At 42.5% G+C, this 19,550-nt stretch overlaps 1 protein-coding gene across 2 annotated transcripts in view; it reads right to left on the minus strand.

Moving 5' to 3' along the window:
* adam10a (ADAM metallopeptidase domain 10a) overlaps positions 1–19,550 on the minus strand; it is a 59,646-nt gene that overhangs the window by 23,271 nt on the left and 16,825 nt on the right. The gene's annotated exons all lie outside the window — the stretch shown is intronic.

Consider the following 19,550-nt stretch of genomic DNA (forward strand, 5'->3'; position numbering starts at 1 on the left):
ATTTTCTTGCTTTCTACATTTTAAAAACAATACTAACCATATAACATTGCCTGAAGTCACTAAATGTCATTTTACTGAAAGCCACACAATTTACACGTGGCTCTATAAAACAGCTGTGTGTCACGTCATGTTTTAGCCCTGCTGGAAATTCTGCATCCTTGTGCTCAGCATCTGGGATCAGAGTGTGACAGGATAAACCAGTTTGTGGGGCAAACAGCCAACAGCCTGGACTTTGGATTTCAATTCTAAGGCCCTTCGTAAGGTTCTCAGATTTAAATTAAGCCTTAATTACTATAGAGGGAAACCTGGTATTAAGTATCATCTGTGTGGACAGGTGTTCCAACAATCACATTATGCCAATTCACTGTTTAGCCTTGACACAGAATGCTATTCACTGGTCTCCCCTGAGGGAACACACTCAGTTCCTGGACAGCACTTCACCTTGAGAAGCCAGCTGGGGCTTACCGTCCAATCAAGACCGTCACGACACATACCAAAAGGGAAGTGGTGGTGCTTCTTGTAAACACTGCCCTTGTTTGCTAATCCATCCAGTATTCAGACATTTATAACTATTTTGGGTGCTGATTTTGCAGGAAGCGGCGTCCCTGCAGGCACCAATAGGCACATAGCTTCAAACTGCCAACATCGGCGTTAATGGCACCAAAAATATGTGCTCTCAATTTCAAAACATCATTAATCAGTTCATAAAAGAATGCAGGACCCCAGAAAAGACCCTCGACTTACCATGATGCTGGATGCAGATGAGGTCACACTGAATGCTGAACCTGCTACATTACTGTAATCAGCCACCCTCCCGTGAAACACAAACATCCACATACTGAAAATGACCCTTATATTTAAAGTTTCAAGGCAGGGTGGCTGGTTGCCTTGCAGTTACGGACATCAACTCAAGGTGATCATTAAATCAAGACCCAGGAAGGGTCCATAAAATTTGATCAATCTCAAAGTACTTAAACTGAACTGCATCGGCAGTAAAATGGGAAACAATAATGCAAGTTGTTTTGCATGAAACATTGTGGCCCAGCTGTCCAGAGTGCGAAGCTACACTGACAAGAACACATCACAACACATGACAGGGCAACAGATCCAATAGCGGCAAAATCGCCATACAGTTAGAAGAAAATTATTTTTGCATTGCATTGCTAATACACAATCCTTATCTTTGGATATAGGCTTGGTCACAAACTTGATATTACTATAAAGAGCATTTTATCATATTATGCATCATGTTTATACATGGATGTTTGTTTCCAGTCAAAGGTATTTCAAAAGCTGTTTTGATAAAGCACTAACAGATGCTAATGCTGCGGAATGAATAACCCACTGCACTGCACTGCATTCTTTGACATTGTTCTGCACACATGGAATTTCGGGCTGGCAGTGAGCCTCTCCAAAAGTCAAACAGGGTTTCATTATGACAATTTGAGAGCCCATTCGGAAACAAATAATTCAGAACACTTGCAGGTTATGGAGTTTCCAAATGTCCAAAAAAGGGATGGGTCTAGACACAGGCTATGGCACGGCGGCTCCACTAGCAGAGCTCAAAGTGCTAAATGGTTGGCAGATCCACCCCCAATATGTAGAGCGGTATTTTTAGCACAATGACAGCTAGCGAACAGCTCCATCTGCAGAGAGTGCCTACTGTCAGCTCCGGCAAATCAGGCATGGCAGACAGGATCATGCTTGACGCTAGCGAGGAGATGCTATTCTAGAAGCATGGGACAGGAGCACTGACTGAGGCGGGCGTCACTTTTGCTATTATTAAACACCTGATAATTTGATGGATGGTTCAAAATGCAGGAGCAGCCCTGCTGTGGAAGCGTTGAGCAATGTACTTAACCGGAAGAGCCCTAGACGACAACCAACCACAATGTCACCCAACCTGAGACTCACGGAGGTCCTGGGGCAGGTGGCTTCTACAGGATTAACCCCTAAGATAAGGCTCTGAGCCAGTGATGTAAAGACAACCAAAATGACTAAACTAACAAGACAAGACAACTCCTTCCAGTCCATCAGTCCATCACGGCATTTCTGCTCACATTACATAGTTCTTATGTGGGATTTGAAAAACAGCAAAAATCTTCTATACATTCAAACTGTTACATGCTCAACCATGTGTTGCCAGTTCCAGCCATGTCTAAAAAATAAAAACTTTGCACATACTGCTCTGGATGTCACCTCCTGAGAAGGGCAACTGCACGAGAAGTTTGCTTGTTTGTAACCTGGCTGTTTTGTCCCCCTCCCCCACACTGCCGTACTGTAACACCTGCGCCGAACATCTGAACACAGAACGTTGGAAGTGGCAGGGTGATGTACAGCCCTGGCCAAACTGCCAGCCAGATGGTCCAACACAGGCCTCACCAGCCCCGAGAGAGCTGCTTGGATTTCAAAGGCTTTAACGGCCCACACATATCATCTGGATATACCTCTTAGCTGGAGGAACAGAAAGCAAAAGCAAACACTCTGAAAGAGTCCAGTGAAGGGACATAAACAGTAGTCATTTAGAAAAAGACCAACAGCATTCACTTTATCATTTACCTGAAAGCTTCAGGCACTGGGGAGGGAACAACCCAGGATGGGGCAGCCAGCCAACGCAGGGCACAACTCATCAAAATTAGTATGAAAGCTCTCTCTCCAGATTGTTTAGGCCAAGACCCTAAAACCGTCATATGTCCAGACCATGGAAATTCACAGAAATTTGTCAAACAGTAAAATTCAACAAGATGATGCGGATTAAAAACAGAGGTCAGATTGCCCCATAGGCACGATCTTGTGTAGACTGAGGGCCTGTGTTACCCCCCTGCCTTATTGGAGGCTAGATAATCGGTGCTTAAAATAACCCCAGCTGTTCCTGAGGACAGGGCCTACACCGCTGAACCTTGCCGACGTGGAGGGCCGCTTCCTGGCTCATTCACTGCAGCGGCTGCCTGAGGTGCTCAGTGCGATACTGGGCCACTGGCTACTTGCTATTAATGTTGATGAGTGATCTGCGGGAAACTGCGTTCCCAGTAGCCCAAGAAGCTGCACTGATGCCGAATTACATAACAGGCGGACAGTAACACTGCGCTTTAATGGGAACCATTTGACTTCTCCTCCTCCCACCAGTTCATCCTTATTTTTTTTCTCTCTTCAAAAAAAGTCACAGTAAATGTGTATACCGGAACACATAGTGCAGTGCAGGCAGGCTTAAACAAGCAAGACCCACTCAGGATGCACGCAACGTCACATGAAGTCTGCTCTCAGTCCATTATCACATGTGGGGAAAAAGCTCTCAGCCAATTCAACACAGCTGCCAATGGAAATGATCCACAACCAAGGGCCTGAGCAAAGGAGGAGGACAGAGACTGTCTGACCATCCTATGGATCCATTAACTTATATTTCTGTTAATACACGGTTCATTCCTAACTTACTATTGTCACATTTTTTAAAGTGCTTCATATTACCAGATACATGCACGCGCTCAGACATACTTATCGTTGTGGGGACTCTCCATTCATTTCTATGGGCAAAACCCTGATACCAACAATGACAACCCTAACCCTACCCAGCCCCAACCCTAACCCTACCCAGCCCTAACCCTAACCCTACCCAACCCTAACCTGAACCATAAATAACCAAACAAAACAAACAAAAGACTTTTGGCATTTTTAGTTTTTTGATTGCAGTCACAGATAAAATTGAATTTCCCCTTGTGGGGAGTTTAGGCGAGTCCTCTGGAACGCGGAGTGACGACCTCTGGTCAGACAATGACTCTGACCACTTTCAATATTCATGAGGATTCTGACAGAATAATAAATTTGCATTATTTATCATTCTATATCCTTTGCTGCTAGATGCCCCACTCCGTAAGAAAGAGAGGTCAATTTTTATAATCAATACCAAAGTTATTTTCCAAAGGAATCACACCTCAGCAAGCCAGTGCAACAAGTACAACGCTGGACAGCTGTGAGAGGGCAGAGGGCTGTGGAGAGGAGCCAATCAAAATGCAGAATGTACACCTTCAGTGCAATACCCTGCCCTTCTAACAGTTGATATAAAACCTAAAGGCAGTTTATGATACAAATCATTTATACTCAACTTCTGCACCTAACCAGAATACTGTTTTTAAGGCCTTAACATTTCTAACTGGGCAAATGGCGAGTCTGTGTGTTTGTGTTTTCAAAACGAAAAGCATTACTTGGACATCACCTGGTGAAAATCCACAGATGTGTTTGCCATCTCTTAATGGACATAAGGCCAGCTGCTCGCTCTACACTGACAACAGGATGGAGAAACCATTCACTCCAGAAGGCCCTTCTGAATCACCTGTCCTGCAGTGAGCACAAACAGGAGGAATGGACTGAAGCTTATTTTTTAAATCACAATTCATGAATTCAGAACAGATGGGGGAGAGAGAGGGAGCTGAGGAGACCTTGCTGAGGGAAAGGACAAACTTTAGCATCTGAAGAGCAGATTCTGAATCCATTTGTTATCTGTGAAGTGTCTGCACCCCCCAGGGGGCACGGAAAAATGAAGAAACTATATTATGGTGGGACAAAAATCACGGGGTACACATTATATGAAAGGTATGTGGGCAGGGCGGGGTATTCAAGGCAAGAAAAAAAAAAAAAAACTGCAGGCTGCAAAGAACAGCCAATTTAAGAAGAAACGGTACAAGGTTCATGGGGCCTAGACTACAATCCTGGTATCACAGAGGAAGATCGTAAAGCCAAGCTAATGGACCTGTCTGTGTGGCTTTTGGATGGCGAAAAAGTAGTATGAAACAGAATGTATTATCAAGAGACTGATAAAAATCGCCCACCATTAAGGCTACTCACCAAAAAAGTGTGGATAACGATGTGAGGATGAGAAAGGAAGCTGTCTCACGGGAGAAAAGGCTGAGAAGCGACGTCTCCCAAATGTAAAGCCATTTTAAATCTTATTTTAGGTACATCGGAGAAAAAAAAATGTTCATATTGGTCGGTCCCTAACCCACACACAACTCAACCAGCTCTGAAACACTGTAATCTGCCGTCTAGGTGCAGCCCATAAAAGCAGAAGATCTGTTCATACAACAGATCAATTTCTCAGTGACCGCTTATTCAGTTGTGGTCAGTGATTCATAGCCTGTCCTGGGAAACATGATCTATGATTATACTGTATTATTACTGGATTAACAGAATGTTAAAAGAAACCAGAATACAGAGGCTGACGGCAATCTGTCCAAAAGACATCATGCATCCCCACAGAAATCAGGGCTACATGCTTATCTAACTCGTGAGTTTTGGAAGGGGGTGCACAGCCTGCTGAATAAAGGTGTGTGTGTGTGTGTGTGTGTGTGTGTGTGTGTGTGTGTGTGTGTGTGTGTGTGTGTTAGGGATAATAAGACGCGATGGGAGGGTCCCAGGCTCAGCCTGCCCTTCGCCCTGGCGTTAGAGCAGAAAGCAGCACAAGGCCAGAATTACTAATATATAATTATCAGCAGGAGCCATATGCCCTTACTATTTAGAAATGTAACCAATAATTTCTGACCAATAATTTTATATTTAGATTTTGTTTCCCCACTCTCTTAAACCAGGGGTCACCAACCTTTTTGAAACAGAGCTAATTCACGGGTATATGAAGGGCTACCTGTTTGAATTCGCCCTCCTAAACTTATCTAAACTTCACGTATAATAAACACGGTTTAAATGCTTTTTTTTTTTTTTTTTTTTTTTTTAAGATATTGTCATTTTCCAAATCTATATAAATGCAAATGTGATTAAAGAAGATTAGCAGCAGGATAAAATTGAATTTTAGACGCTGCTCACTTGTGAGCTGTACTATTTTTAGCACAGGTACGTGGGTGACTCATGTGGTCCTTGGGGGCATCCTGGTGCCCGCGGGCACCACACTGGTGACCCCAGTTGTAAACGTTTTCTAAATCGCACTCCCATCTCCAGTTCTCCACTGCTGTTAGTGGCAGAATCTTCTACAAGTCTCTCAGCCAAATCTCGTTCGAGTTGGAGACTTGTCCAGCGATGTATTGCATGGCATCCTGTCGATTTGCGCTGCATCAACATTGCGGTTAATTCGTATCGTATCGCAAGCTCTTTAACATATCGGATCGTTGGCAATGCACCGAGATGTGTATTGCATCACCTCAGAGATAGAGATGCACATACCTAGTGCTTGTGTGTGTGTGTGTGTGTGTGTGTGTGTGTGTGTGTGTGTGTGTGTGTGTGTGTGTGTGTGTGTGTGTGTGTGTGTGTGTGTTGAGAGCTGGGGCTGACTGCTCCGTCACAAGAATTATAGCAAAACATGGAGATGGTCGAATTGAGTAACAAAGGAAACAAAGTTTAAAAAAAAAAAAAAAAACAAAGCAAAGAGATACCAGCCAAAGATAAGTGTTCCGAGAAAACACCATGCAGACTGCTTCAGCAACCACAAACCACAAGGCTTTGGCTAAAAGTGTAACAGCGCAAACTGCAACTGACTGGAAACGAAAAGGTCAACAGCAATGTAGCACCAGGGCTTCAAAAAACAAAACAAAATAAAAAATAAAAAAAACCACATACTGTACAAGTTTCATTTCAGATGAGAAATGACACAGAATAAATCACTTATCGGACCAAGCCCTCTGAACAGTCAGGTTGGAGAGATGTGCATCATTCAAATGTAACATGCGATCTTGATCAAAGTTGTTCTGCAGTTTTAATTGTGTGCGTGTGTGTATTTAAATACGTAAATACAGGGTCTGAAATTAAACACCAGCAAGGTGCCCAATGCAGGGAGATTTTCCGTTATGAGAATAAATCTCAGAAGACGATTGGCCACACTGGTAGGTAAATGTTTGTATCTAAAGTCTGCTTCAGTCCTATGCGTCAGAGATTGCACATAAACACACATCTCCTGTGAAGACCCTTCCCTACTCATCTAACTGCCACTCTGAGGCTAGCATTTTTTTTGTCTGAGCCTAACCAACCACCTGACAATAACCGTAACCAAACTATAAACAAGAGCCAATCAGAGGTAGAGTACGGGCAGCTCTTGGCAGAATGCAGGTACCTATCACTTGCCAGCAGTCTGCTGCCACTAAGTCAGGCTAATTAAAAGTGATGCAGTGATATTTACAAGGAGTAAACCAACTTAACACGAAAACAAACGTATGTGTTACACAAAAAGGCAATTTATTATTTTGCCCAGGAAATAATAGGCTTAGCTGGTGGATTTTTTTCCATTTACCAGCTATCTTGGTTGGAGAGTCAAAAAAAAAGTAAATTTTGGACCACATGAATACATGAAGTGCTAAATGAATACATGCATACATGACAGCTAAACATAAACCAGACATGTAAACTTCCAGCACTGAACACAGCAAGGAATACAGGGGACGTCTATGGCATTTTGATAAATAATCTTCAAACCCTTTCACATTTCTGAGATATATTGATTAAAAAACATAAATCTTTCACAGCAAGTTTAAATGCATGCAGATTTTTCTTTTCGGGGTGGGGGGGTTAAATAGCGTAATGTGTGCAGTAGGTTACAGGGCTAAAGAAGCAACGCCGCTAGCTCTTTAAGGGATAGAGGAGGTGGAAGTCTACTTCACACTTTGCACTCCAGAACTTCCCCTGAATGCTCAATGATCTTTATATCTGCTGACTCGGAAGGTGATTTTACCCCGGTATTCAGATGCACCTGCTCCTGTAAACCAGCCTCACATTCCTTAGCCTTTAAATGACTAAGCAAGACAATTCCATGGTGTTTAGCAATTGATGTTTACAAAATTATGTATCCATCTATCGTTATCAGCAGAAAATCAGGTTGCAAACAGTTCCTCTAAATGGATGTAGTGTGTTCATGTGTTTGGCACATACGGCTATTTATACTTGGGTTCTTTTTAATTGGCATTCAGCTGAATACTACTTGCCTTTGTAGGCATGTTGGTCATTTAGTTACTTCAAAGTAAGTAAGCCCTTTATCGTTTCACTTATCAAAAAAAAAAATGCTCAAAATGTAAAATATTTCTATATTAATAAATTTTCCTTAACACTTCTGAGAAAGTTAGCCGAAAGGGGAACTAGATTGGTAGAGATAGGATAACCAGGAAATGATCAGCCACAGAATTTAAATGAAGGAAAACAACTGAAGCTGCCATCTGTGTGAGAAATTGTTTTGCAGTGTAACTAAAAGGGCATCTTCGTACCTCTCAGTTCCTTCACGTTCTACTGGCGCTTAGAGGTGACATGTAAACGGCTCGTTTCCCTGGAAACACCTTTCACCTACTACAGTCACAAGCAGATTCTATGGCTTGGCAACATATTGCAGCCATCAAAATGATGCTTAATAGGCTCAATAAGAAGAATAAAGCAACAAATCCCCAGTGCAGAAAATACAGACCATTTTTACTGAAAAGTTGGGCAGCCACCCAATTCCAGATAAAAGCACTTAACACCAGCAAAACACAAGCTATTCCTGATATTAATCAAAGAAATCATTTCAAAGGCCATATAATGACTTAATATTCTTTTAGCACAAAGAATGGCAGACCCGTCCATGCTCAGGTAACTCTACAGGCTGTGTAAATTCTGGCTCAATGTCCCCCATTAAATGTTCTTTATCAGCCTAAATATACCAGATACACAGAGCAAAAGGGCAGATTTGCCAGAAATGCAGTCCACAGGAATGAGCACAGGGCCCTAAATGCAGGAGTACAAACACGACCACCTGCTGCTGGTCCCAAGAACATGACTCTGACAGATGTTCCTCACAGATAGGGAGAGTGAGTAGGGGAACATGCCAAGGAGTCCTGTCAGAGAAAGAGCTATGATAGAACAATCAAGCCAAACACCAGAAAGCCTGTGTTTCATAAATAGAGCCCTTTCTTCTCTGCTGAATGCTCACGTTCCCTTCTACTGATTATTTCTTAATTTTTCCTCAAAGTTCACATAACACTAAAATGTTAAGATTGGAATATCCACAACATGGCGAGACCTCATTAGTCTTCGCAATAAGCTGAAATTTTGAGTCTTACGCCTGGACAATAAGAGTGTGGGTTTAGGGTTTATGAACCAGGAAGATCACCTCATACCCCTTTCAGTCCCTAAAGGCCTTGAGAAAGGCCTCGAGAATATTTCACATCTGACACACAACCACAGCTGGCAGTTTTACCCAAAAAACATATCTAACTGGGTAGAAAGTTGTACGACAGACATAAGTACTGGATCTTATCTGCATTGAAGGCACGAGGCTCAGGAAAACTCTCCTTTTAGAGTTTAGCAGTGTACCTCAGGACCTTAGAGCTCTCAGGGGAGGGTTCAACAACCAAAGTGAATTCAATTCAACTTTGTGAAGAAGCAGAATCGACATGCCAGAACAGTTTAGCGCAGTGTGAAACACTAAAATAATTACTCGGAACACATTACTACTAATTAGGGAGGTAAAGATGGACTTCACAAGCACATATTAAAAAAAAGAAGTGCCTTTTAAGTTTTTAATATACCACAGAAAGTGGCAGCATCACCTGCAGACCACTTTCACTCTAAATGCAATGACAGGGAATTTGCCCTGTGCCGTGTCATTTCTGAACAGTGCTTTCTGAACAGGCCCAGTGTGAGGCCTGCTTGCCTCTGCCAGTCTGCTACCTTGACCAGCATTCTTCATTAACGTTCCTTCTCATGCACAGAAGCACAAGAGAATGGTGTGGAGATGGGATAATCGGTCGCCATCAGTTGTATTTGGTCTGCCACCCATCAATGACAGGGACTGTTCCAATACATATGCCAGTATAATTGTGGGAGCACAGCTGGGCTGAGACCTAAAGAACGGCCATGTGACAAAAGCCGAATTGATGCAAGCTGCACGTTCCCCCATGTCTGCACCATAGAAAAACTACTTTAGAATTCCCAGCCGAGTAGTACAGATCCAGTTAGACTTCCTTTTCTGGTCACAAGTGTAGAAACAAAATATTTGTCTAGTATGTTACTGGGCCTTGCCGATCTGGAACATGTACATCAGCTCTCACATTGCTGAATAATGCCCTGAAAATCTCATTCCAGAATTGGAGGAGCCCATATATTCAAATACAAACTTAACAACCTAGCTTTAGATATTTCACTTTTAAATAAACATTAAGTGAAAATACAATCACTTCTCTGATCTTAATAGCTTAGGGATGCCTACCCACTCTCAAATGAATGCAGACAGAAGGGAATCAGGCAGAGAAGTGTTGCTCAGTACTGTGTTCGTTATGATAAGATACAATGACAGCCAGACAGGAATTCCAAAGCGCATATGCAATGTTAAAGCTGTCGAAGACGATACAGATGACAAACACAAATCATCTCTCAACACGTCAGGGAACTTTGACATACATAATGAACAGCAGATTGTGTGAAGTGCGTCTGGAAGCAGACATATACATTCGTCAAAGACGATATCATCAGCAAAATAAGCCAATGGAATCTAGCCATTGGCCCTTATAGGACAGCAGAGATCTTCACCAAGCAACTCAATGATCAAAGCGGAGATATATACAGTGAACTATACTGGATGCAAATAGCTTCAGGGTGAAACCCACACCCAGAAACACTGACTTCCTCAAACCTGTCCTTGTGGCGCGTGTTTTACAGCAGCGTCGCAAATACCAGACCACTAATATGGCCATCAGCTCTTTGTCACCAAGCAAGGTAAGGAATGTATTAACATTGCAAAGCTGCATAAACTCTTCTTTGGCTGTTTAGGATGCCTGCTTCCGACGTGCCGGTGTCTGGAGCAGGGAGGTTGGAAGTGTGGCTCTGCTGTGACTCTTCAAAGTCTTCAAATTTCTCTGTCTTGTTGTGACTCGTCTTCGGTGTTGGTCGGAGCTGCTGCCCTGGTGTGGGGGCTCAGTAGGGATGCTGATGTGATACTTCAGGGAGGGGTAACTCGGAGTTTTGTGAAATAATACACAATAACTGATGTTTTTAAAATACATGCAACATAGTTTGTCATCGGGGCCAGAGATATGAGGGGGAGGAAAGACCTATTATAAATAATACAGGGTTTCTCAGTATGCGTACTTGTGTTCCCTTTTTAAGTAGCTTTCTCTTCTTTTCCATTGGGGAGCCTGGTTTTGTGGGTTCACGCAGAGTAGAATAAGCACTATTGCACTAAAGTGTTCTTTTGGCTTAGCCATATCACTGGCTAATTTTCACAAACCTGGCACCTGTGTGGCAAACAGCCATAGCAAAATCACTAACTTTTGTGACCTGAAAAGACAATCCGGATGAACTTTGAGCCACATCATGTTCTAGGGTTTTTTCTGAGACCTGATCTCATGTTACCTGCAAATTAATCCCTTCAGAACCAGCTCCCAATTTAATGTTCAATTTACGGTATTGCGACCAGTGACTCAGTTCAGCCAGCTGCTGAACAGACTCCACAAGCAGCCCCACCCATAAGAAGCTCTCCCCTCTAAAGAGAAGCCAGAGAAGCCATCTTTAATACACTGCTGCCATTCAAGCATTTCCATTTCTAGAATATGCAATTTCATTTCAGGAATCACCGCATGCGTTGGAGTGTTAGGGCTTCCTGGTGAAACAGAGAGGCCATCATGGAGGCAGGCGTGCTGCTAACGGAACTCAGGATGACCTGGAATGCGAACCATGGAGACAGTCCGATGCCTGCTGGCTGCTGCCTGAGAGGAATGGGTCCAAACTGCATTATTTATAGTGATAACCCATCGTAGACCTTCACATGCCACTGACAGGAAGCTCCCAGGGTAGGCGGGGGTAGGGGTGAGGGGGCTGCAGGCAGGATGTTGAGCAATTCCCAGGAACAAGACAGGCCACACCAAATGCATAAAGGAAAAACTGGTTCTAACCGGCTTTATTAGTTACATGTTAGAAAGGAGAGGAGAAAAAAAAAAATCATTTTGAAAGTGAAACTAAACAACATTTATCCTTCTAATCAGGGCAGCTTTTCTGTTCGTGGTGTTTGCTATTTGTACAAGCACAGGCGCAATGGAATGCTCGTTTTTACATGTCCCATCTTGCTTACATGCTGGTGCCCATGGAACAATTGGGATGTTAAGAGTTTTGCTTAAGTGCCCAACAGGAATATCAGGCTGCCAGCCCCAAAATTCAAAGCAGACACCTTCTGATCATGGACACAGTCCTAGCCCACTGAGCCATACACCGCCCATCTAATGTCCGCGTCTGTAATACGGTTCCACTGCTAACCAAAGCACATGGTGGCTGAATCGCACAGGGAGATAATGCAAGATTAACTCGAGGCCACAAAACATATCCTGCAAACCAAGGTTTTAAGACTACCAAAATCACACAGACGAGCTGACAGCTCCCACAGAGACGAGTGTTTAAATGGATATGGCTGACTGGGGATGGGCAGTGAGGCTAAAGGCAGGCAGAGTACTGCTCAGTCAGGGTCACCTCCAGTCAAACGACCCAGATGGGACCTTCAAACCAGCCCAGCCAAAGACAGGAGAACTAAATAACCTGATAGCGCTTTTACACTGACAGAAAACCAGCTCTGTTCTGGTTTGCAAACTCAGTTCTGCGAATTTCCAACAAAATAAAAACTGTAGCTTGGTTCTGAATCAAAAGACCAGTTCGCATTAAGAACCAAGAAATAGTCAGGTCCTGAATGGGAACTGCAATGACATCATGAGTGGGTGTGCACTACTCTACCTACAGGCATGGAACAAACATGGAGGCGAAAGCAGAGTCTGTAATATATTCATTCTCTTGTCCCTAAAAGAAACAAAGTTACAGGTGTCGATTTGGACATCAACCAAGTTCCAAACCAAATTTAAACACATTACTAGGAAAAGCAAAGAGTTTGCTGAAGTGGTGGAAGAGTTAGCAAAGGCTGGTTAAGCGTGAATGCTGGTTCAAATAATAAACAAGATAAAGAAAATGAAGATACCCACAGGTTCCTGGTTGGCGCCTGGCTCTGAAAAGAACCGGTATGCGAACCAGAACAGAACCGGTTCTTTGTCAGTGAAAAAGCATCACGAGAGAAGAAATTGTCAACCCTCCGAAAATAGTACAACACACTTCTGCTGCAAAAGGCCCACACAAACAAACCATGAGTCGTCCTCATCCAACTGGCAGGTTCATCTCTGCTGACTTTCAGCTTGCAGCTAAAAAGTATGATTTACACTAATCCCATTCAGGCAAGACACCAGAGTGATGCACACAGGTCGTCAGGGGTGTCGGAATCTGTCGGCCAGCTCCACTCTGCTGCAGCATTACTGCTTTGCCCACTGTGGGTTCCGATTTGGTCCGCTGGCTGAGCTGAATCTTAAAAACCCAACTTGCTCCCCAGAACAGGCTCTCATCCATCCATGAAGCCCTGAAGAAGCACAAGCTGCATCCTCATATATGTTTAAACCTGGAGCCACGGGCAGGATTCCTTTGGAGAGTTAAGTGCTACAACCAGATAAAACCCAGCACTGAAAGTCAACTTCCAGCAACCAACTCAAAATTATGGTTAAAGGGGGGGGGGGGTTCTCCCAAGCAAATTCCTGGCAATTGCTTATGAATTGGGATACAATGCGAGATTGATGATCGATAACATTGTTAATTTGGCAAAAAAAAAAAAAATAGTTGCCAACAAATTGGTTGAATTTTTGCAATTGGCTGCATAAAAAGTGTTTAATGGCACACCAATGTTAACGCTGCTAAGTGATGTTAAGCTAAGTTCATACTTCACTTTTCCACAAGTCATTAGTCTGCATGCAGACCATTGTCTACATACATTTCATCACTGTCCAAGAAAAAGCACGTATTTCCACTTTTTGATGACTGCGATCCTTTTACCATAGATAAGAGGATGCCTGTTTTCCTATGTCCACTAATAGCATTTGAGATTCAACTGACCGATGAAGATATTTTGTCATTTACTACACTAGTATTTGTGTGTGTACTAGTTAACATATGAATTACTTAATTTTGTAGATTTTAACAATGGTGACATCTAGCCAACTAAAATTATTGTTAATTGTGCATATAAAGCATGATTAGTTTGTATCTTGTTGAAACAAACATATTTGCCTTGCTGACAACAATCCATGTAACTATTTAAAACATGAATACATTCATAGACGGCTGAGTAAATATAGGTTTGTATTTGTGGTGCTAAAGGTTGATTTAGGTAAATTTCACAATTTCTGAAAAAAATGCATTTTCATGCTCCTGAAATAATGGATTTTGGGAGATATGAGTGTCTGTGGGCACAGACAGTCGGAGTCTGTGCATGCAATGATATTCCATCAGACGGCAGATGTACTGCAACAAGTACAAACACACGCAGTGATGTGAAATGGGTAACCTTTGATGAACAGCTTTAAAGCTGCTTCTAGGCTTGAGCAGTATTAAGGTAATATTTACCTACTGTGGTATTTTTAAATCTTGGCAACAAATTTGCAAAGACACCCTTCCTCCACTCGTAAATCTTATTGTCAAGAGTTTGAAATGCCAGAATTGCTGTTGAAAATACCATCAAAATACTGTATACTTCACTGGAGACTGTGGATCTTTGTTTCTACACAGTATGGCAGTAATACATAAAGAGAACATAGCAGCAGGACTGCCACATCGGGAGCAAATATAGACACAAGGCATAAAAAGGCATAAAATTACTTCCATTATTCAATAACGCAATTTGTTTCACCTCCCATTAACACTAGACTGTTGTGTAATATCACTTCATATTTTATGATGTCAGAAATCCATATTTGAGGTATGTGTTAGTTACTAAATAAGTTAGAAGAACTAAGTTCAACAAACGGGGGCAACATGGTGGTGCAGTGGTTAGCACTGTTGCCTCACACCTCTGGGACCCGGGTTCGAGTCTTCGTCTGGGTTACATGTGTGCGGAGTTTCCATGTTCTCCCCATGTCGTCGTGGGGTTTCCCCCCCCCACAGTCCAAAAACATGCTGAGGCTAATTGGAGTTGCTAAATTGCCCGTAGGTGTGCATGTGTGAGTGAATGGTGTGTGAGTGTGCCCTGCGATGGGCTGGCCCCCCATCCTGGGTTGTTCCCAGGCTCGTGCCCATTGCTTCCTGGATAGACTCCGGACCCAGTAGGATAAGCGGTTTGGAAAATGGATGGATGGAAGTTCAACAAACAGCACAAGGGTAGATGCAGTCTGGGACACAATGAAGTCAGTCTCAAATCACAGACTAGTGCCAAACATGGGGAAACTTGCAGCACAGAGAACCAGCGTATGAGGATAATCAAAGATATCACCTCTTCACAACAAAGGCCAACACTGTGGTGAGCAACAGAACAACTGAAATAACAGCACTGCCTCCTTGCCAGCAAGAAGAAGCGGACACACGAATGATACTCCATTAGTTTCATGCTGCTAAAGAGGGCCACACAAAAGCCTGTTTAAGGAGAGTGAACAATGATGTGGTTGTTCTTGCAATTTGTCATTTCCATCAGCTAAATCTCTCAGAGCTATGGGTTGGGTGCGGGTCAGGAAAGATATTCAGAGAGATACCAGTCCATCAGATCCGTCAACAGCTGGGACCTCAACACTGTGAAGCGTTTCTTCCATGCACACACAGAGTATGACGAAACATTGTTTGGAATTGGTAAAAAGAGAGCATAGAATGCATGAACTGTTTCTTTAGGTCACTGACACCTTTGGTGCCATCACACCAACATTGACTCTCTGCATGTGCAAAGTCTGGAGCACTTCGCTGCGCTTATATACAGCAAAAATTAAAAGTGCAAACTCAGTCAATAAAGCGATGAAGTTGATGTTCACTCACAGCCTAAAATCACTTGACTCCATCCCACCAAACTCAGTATACCTTCTATCAGCATGCAAAATGAAAGCTGCGGTGAGAAGTGCACATCTGAAGATGGCAGAACCCCCAAGGTCCCTGACCCAGGCAAATGGGGATGGGAGTGGAATGACAGACCCTAGATGTGGGTGCCATATTGGACTAATCTGGCAGATGCCAGTCAGGGACGCTCACTGCTACTCCACTGTGGCTGCAAAGGACACTGCAAATGTTATCGAGATGGAATTTTCTAGGCCCCATTCTGCAAGTGTGAAGCAGGCTGCACAAACAATTATATGAAGATCTATGTTCTATATACATATTTAATGTAACCAAGTCAAGTATTTTTCTTAATGTCTGACTTTTATTTGAATAAATCTGTTTTAGCGCTCGATTTGTTCATTTTCATGACCTTGAAAATGACATCCGGCCTTGAACATTATTTTAAAACACCCAAAATGGATTCATTGCACCAAAAGTATGGAAATGTATATATTATACAATAGTTCATCTAGTTCAAAGAGGACCTGAGATATGGACATTCACTTTGTTCGGTAGTGACCATATTGGATGTTGGGCAAGCAGGTCACAGAAGGTGAAACTTGCATGTGCAAATTGCAAAAACTGCAGAAGTTTTCAGAGTTACGGGACACTGCCTCCCTGCTCAGCATAATAGCAAAGAATTTAAGAATGGAGAAAAAAAATTATTATATATACATACATATACACACACACACACACACACACACACACACACACACACACACACACACACACAGTAATTCTACTTACAGAAAGCAGGTGATACACAAAACACACTAAATTCAAGGAAGGGCTGCACAATATTGGGAAAAAAATATTCAAATATTCATGCTGCCATATTATGACAATTCTGCCTAAATTTTTCAATGCTTATGAAACAATTCTCTCAAGGAAGTTGGTGATCTTGCCACAAGTTGTGACTTGGTTTTGCTCAATATTCTCCCTATGAAGTCTGAAATATTTCCATGCGGTGGATGACTAATGTCTTTTGGTGACCAGTTCTCGTTCGCTTTTCTCTTTCGCACTCAGTTTTGTTAAATTTCTCACAAACCCAGCACACTGTTTATGAATGACCCCAACACCAGGGTCAGAAAACTCATGCAGAAGCAGAGGCAGTAAACTTTAGACGGATTTTGTAACATACTAACTAGTCGCGCAAAGTAACAACCACTAAAACTGTAAGACTTGTGAAGTTTTGTTTCCCGTCACAGACTAACAACGTTTCAGCGTAGTTTGTCGATGTTCTCAACCCAGCTGACCATTGTGGTCTATGGGATGTGATAATTGCACATATTACCATTACAAATGTGGCAGCTCCAATTCAAGCAATAAAATATTAACAAATATTTGGACAGAGAATTTTTCAGGTGCTGACGCTACACAGGCAGTCATATCATCCATAAAGAGACATGCCCCCCTAGGTGGATGGAGTCTCACAGCACCCTGTGGATGGGAATTCCCATGATCAACAAATGCCAGCCAGGGAGACATGTGCCACATATCACACCACAATATAAAATCAGAGCAAAGCCCAAAAACACATCCTATTAGCTGTTTCTGTGACATTGCTCGTATTTCAGCAGTAACTGCATTAATTTCCCATAGGGGATCACACCCATCCGCTGAGAGAACGGTTCACGGAGTGAATTAGCATCCGGCTGGGTTCCCCAAACAGAAAAGGCAGTTAAAAATGCTTTATTACAAACAAAGACAATTCCATTTAAAGAAACTACAGAATAAGATAGCATTCTGCAAGGCAAATCCTAAACACTACTGACTGTTACAGCCCATGCAAACCTTCTGTCCCAGTTAACCTAAGTGACATAAACCCAGAAACAAAACACCGGCTCCACCTAACTAGAAAGTAAGCGCACCGATTCTGAATGCCTAATGGAGAGAGAAATCAAGCTGACCATAACATACTTCATGCGTTACATCACCAAATACAACACATTTCTGAACAGTCTTACTTAACCTTTATTATCCATCTTTGCATACCTTAAATTTATCATTTCTGTACATACAGCATATATATAGACTTAACTTTATCCATTTTTCCACCTGTCCCCAGTTTTAATTTAGAGCATAATTTTTTTTTTTTAACTTATTTGTCTCAGTCTAAGCAGTAACCAGATGTGCAATTCACTAAGAGTTTTATCTGTTCAACTGTGCATGTGACAAATCTTAAATCTCACGAACCTTTTGCAACAATACTAAGCTGCTAGCCAATAACCAATCAGTACAGCTAATTTCAGGCTTGTACACTATGCTGAAAGATCTGGGATAAGAGTTCAGTGTTTGTCACATGCTAAAAGGGAGTGACACACATTCAAAAGAAACAGGAAGAGGCAAAGCAGGGGGTCAAAAAAGGCCCTTTTGGATAAGGAGGTCTTATTCAACCTAAACAACATTTACAGATCCTCGTAGAGAAAAAAAATAGATTTAAGGAAAACAAAATATGTAATCCCATGACTGCCAAATATACACAACAGCATGTCATAGTATGATGGATTGTAGCCATGCTAGTGCGAGTGTGTGCGCATACGTTTGTACTTTGATTAAGGCATCAGCGGCAACAGACAGCGAGAGAGCCGGCAAGGAGAGGCCTTGGGCAAAGAGCTATTTTTAGGCCTTGAGAACCAGCCACACACAGTGAGGCGGAGGAGATGCAGGGGGCTCCCAAAGCTGGCACACAGAGCTTCAGCACAACACTGTCACCATCTTACTCAGGAATAAATAACAGTCATCCACATTCTTCCATACTGTATAAAGCTGCTAACACAACAAGTTTACTTCCACTAGTTGGAAGTGGTGGCAGGTAAATTAGTTATTTTATGTTGAATTCTAACATCATGCCAGCAACTAGGGCTATATTCATGAAGTTAAACAAACAGAACAACCAGACAGGTAAAAACATCAATAAGTTTTCTGAATTTGATTATAAAAAGTTACAAACTGTTAGAACTAACCAAATAATATGATTATGATGATTTTTTCAATGTAAAAATAAAAATCGAAAAAAGCCCCTGGTTTGACTTCTGTAAAGAACCTTTGTTAAAGGATGAGTAAAACGTTAGCTGAAAGGATAAATTAATAAACGTGCTTAACAGTTAAAGGTGCTTTACATGCGGGAGATAACTAGTGAATCTTCACCTGTAACTAAGAGCATGCGAGTCAGCCCAGCATGACACCTTGTGTGGATGATCTGGTGAACTGGGGGCAGGAATAGACCAAGTTGCATTTCAGGCCAAACCATCTTCACCAGGTGCCAGCTGCTCATGTGTGGGCAAAACCATCGGCCCAAACGAGTTTGCACGTGGATGGTGGCATTTCCGTGTGTGGATGCCACGTGTCACGCGGAGCAAAAACTGCAAGTTGTACAATCGTATCCAAAACGACCAACCCCAAGAAGGTTCAAAATGAGAGCAGTGACAAGGATGCTTGTCAAGATCAAAAAGGACAAGACTCAAGGCTGTGAAGTCAACTGTACAAAAAGAGCTTCACATGGTTTACCACAAATTTAATATGACACTTCTGACAATGAGATCGAAAGGGGCTGAACATTAAACACTACCTGGGAAGACTTGGAAAAGCATGGACGTTTGCAGGCCAAAGGCTACATGTGAGTATTGCCTCAATCAATCACTGCTTAGCTTCTTCCGCCTGGAATTACCATATAAACAGGCAGCCAAGATACAACGGTGAATATTCCCAGCATTCATGAC

This window comes from Brienomyrus brachyistius, chromosome 11 (genome assembly GCF_023856365.1).
Source record: "Brienomyrus brachyistius isolate T26 chromosome 11, BBRACH_0.4, whole genome shotgun sequence".
In the NCBI taxonomy this organism is placed as follows: domain Eukaryota; kingdom Metazoa; phylum Chordata; class Actinopteri; order Osteoglossiformes; family Mormyridae; genus Brienomyrus; species Brienomyrus brachyistius.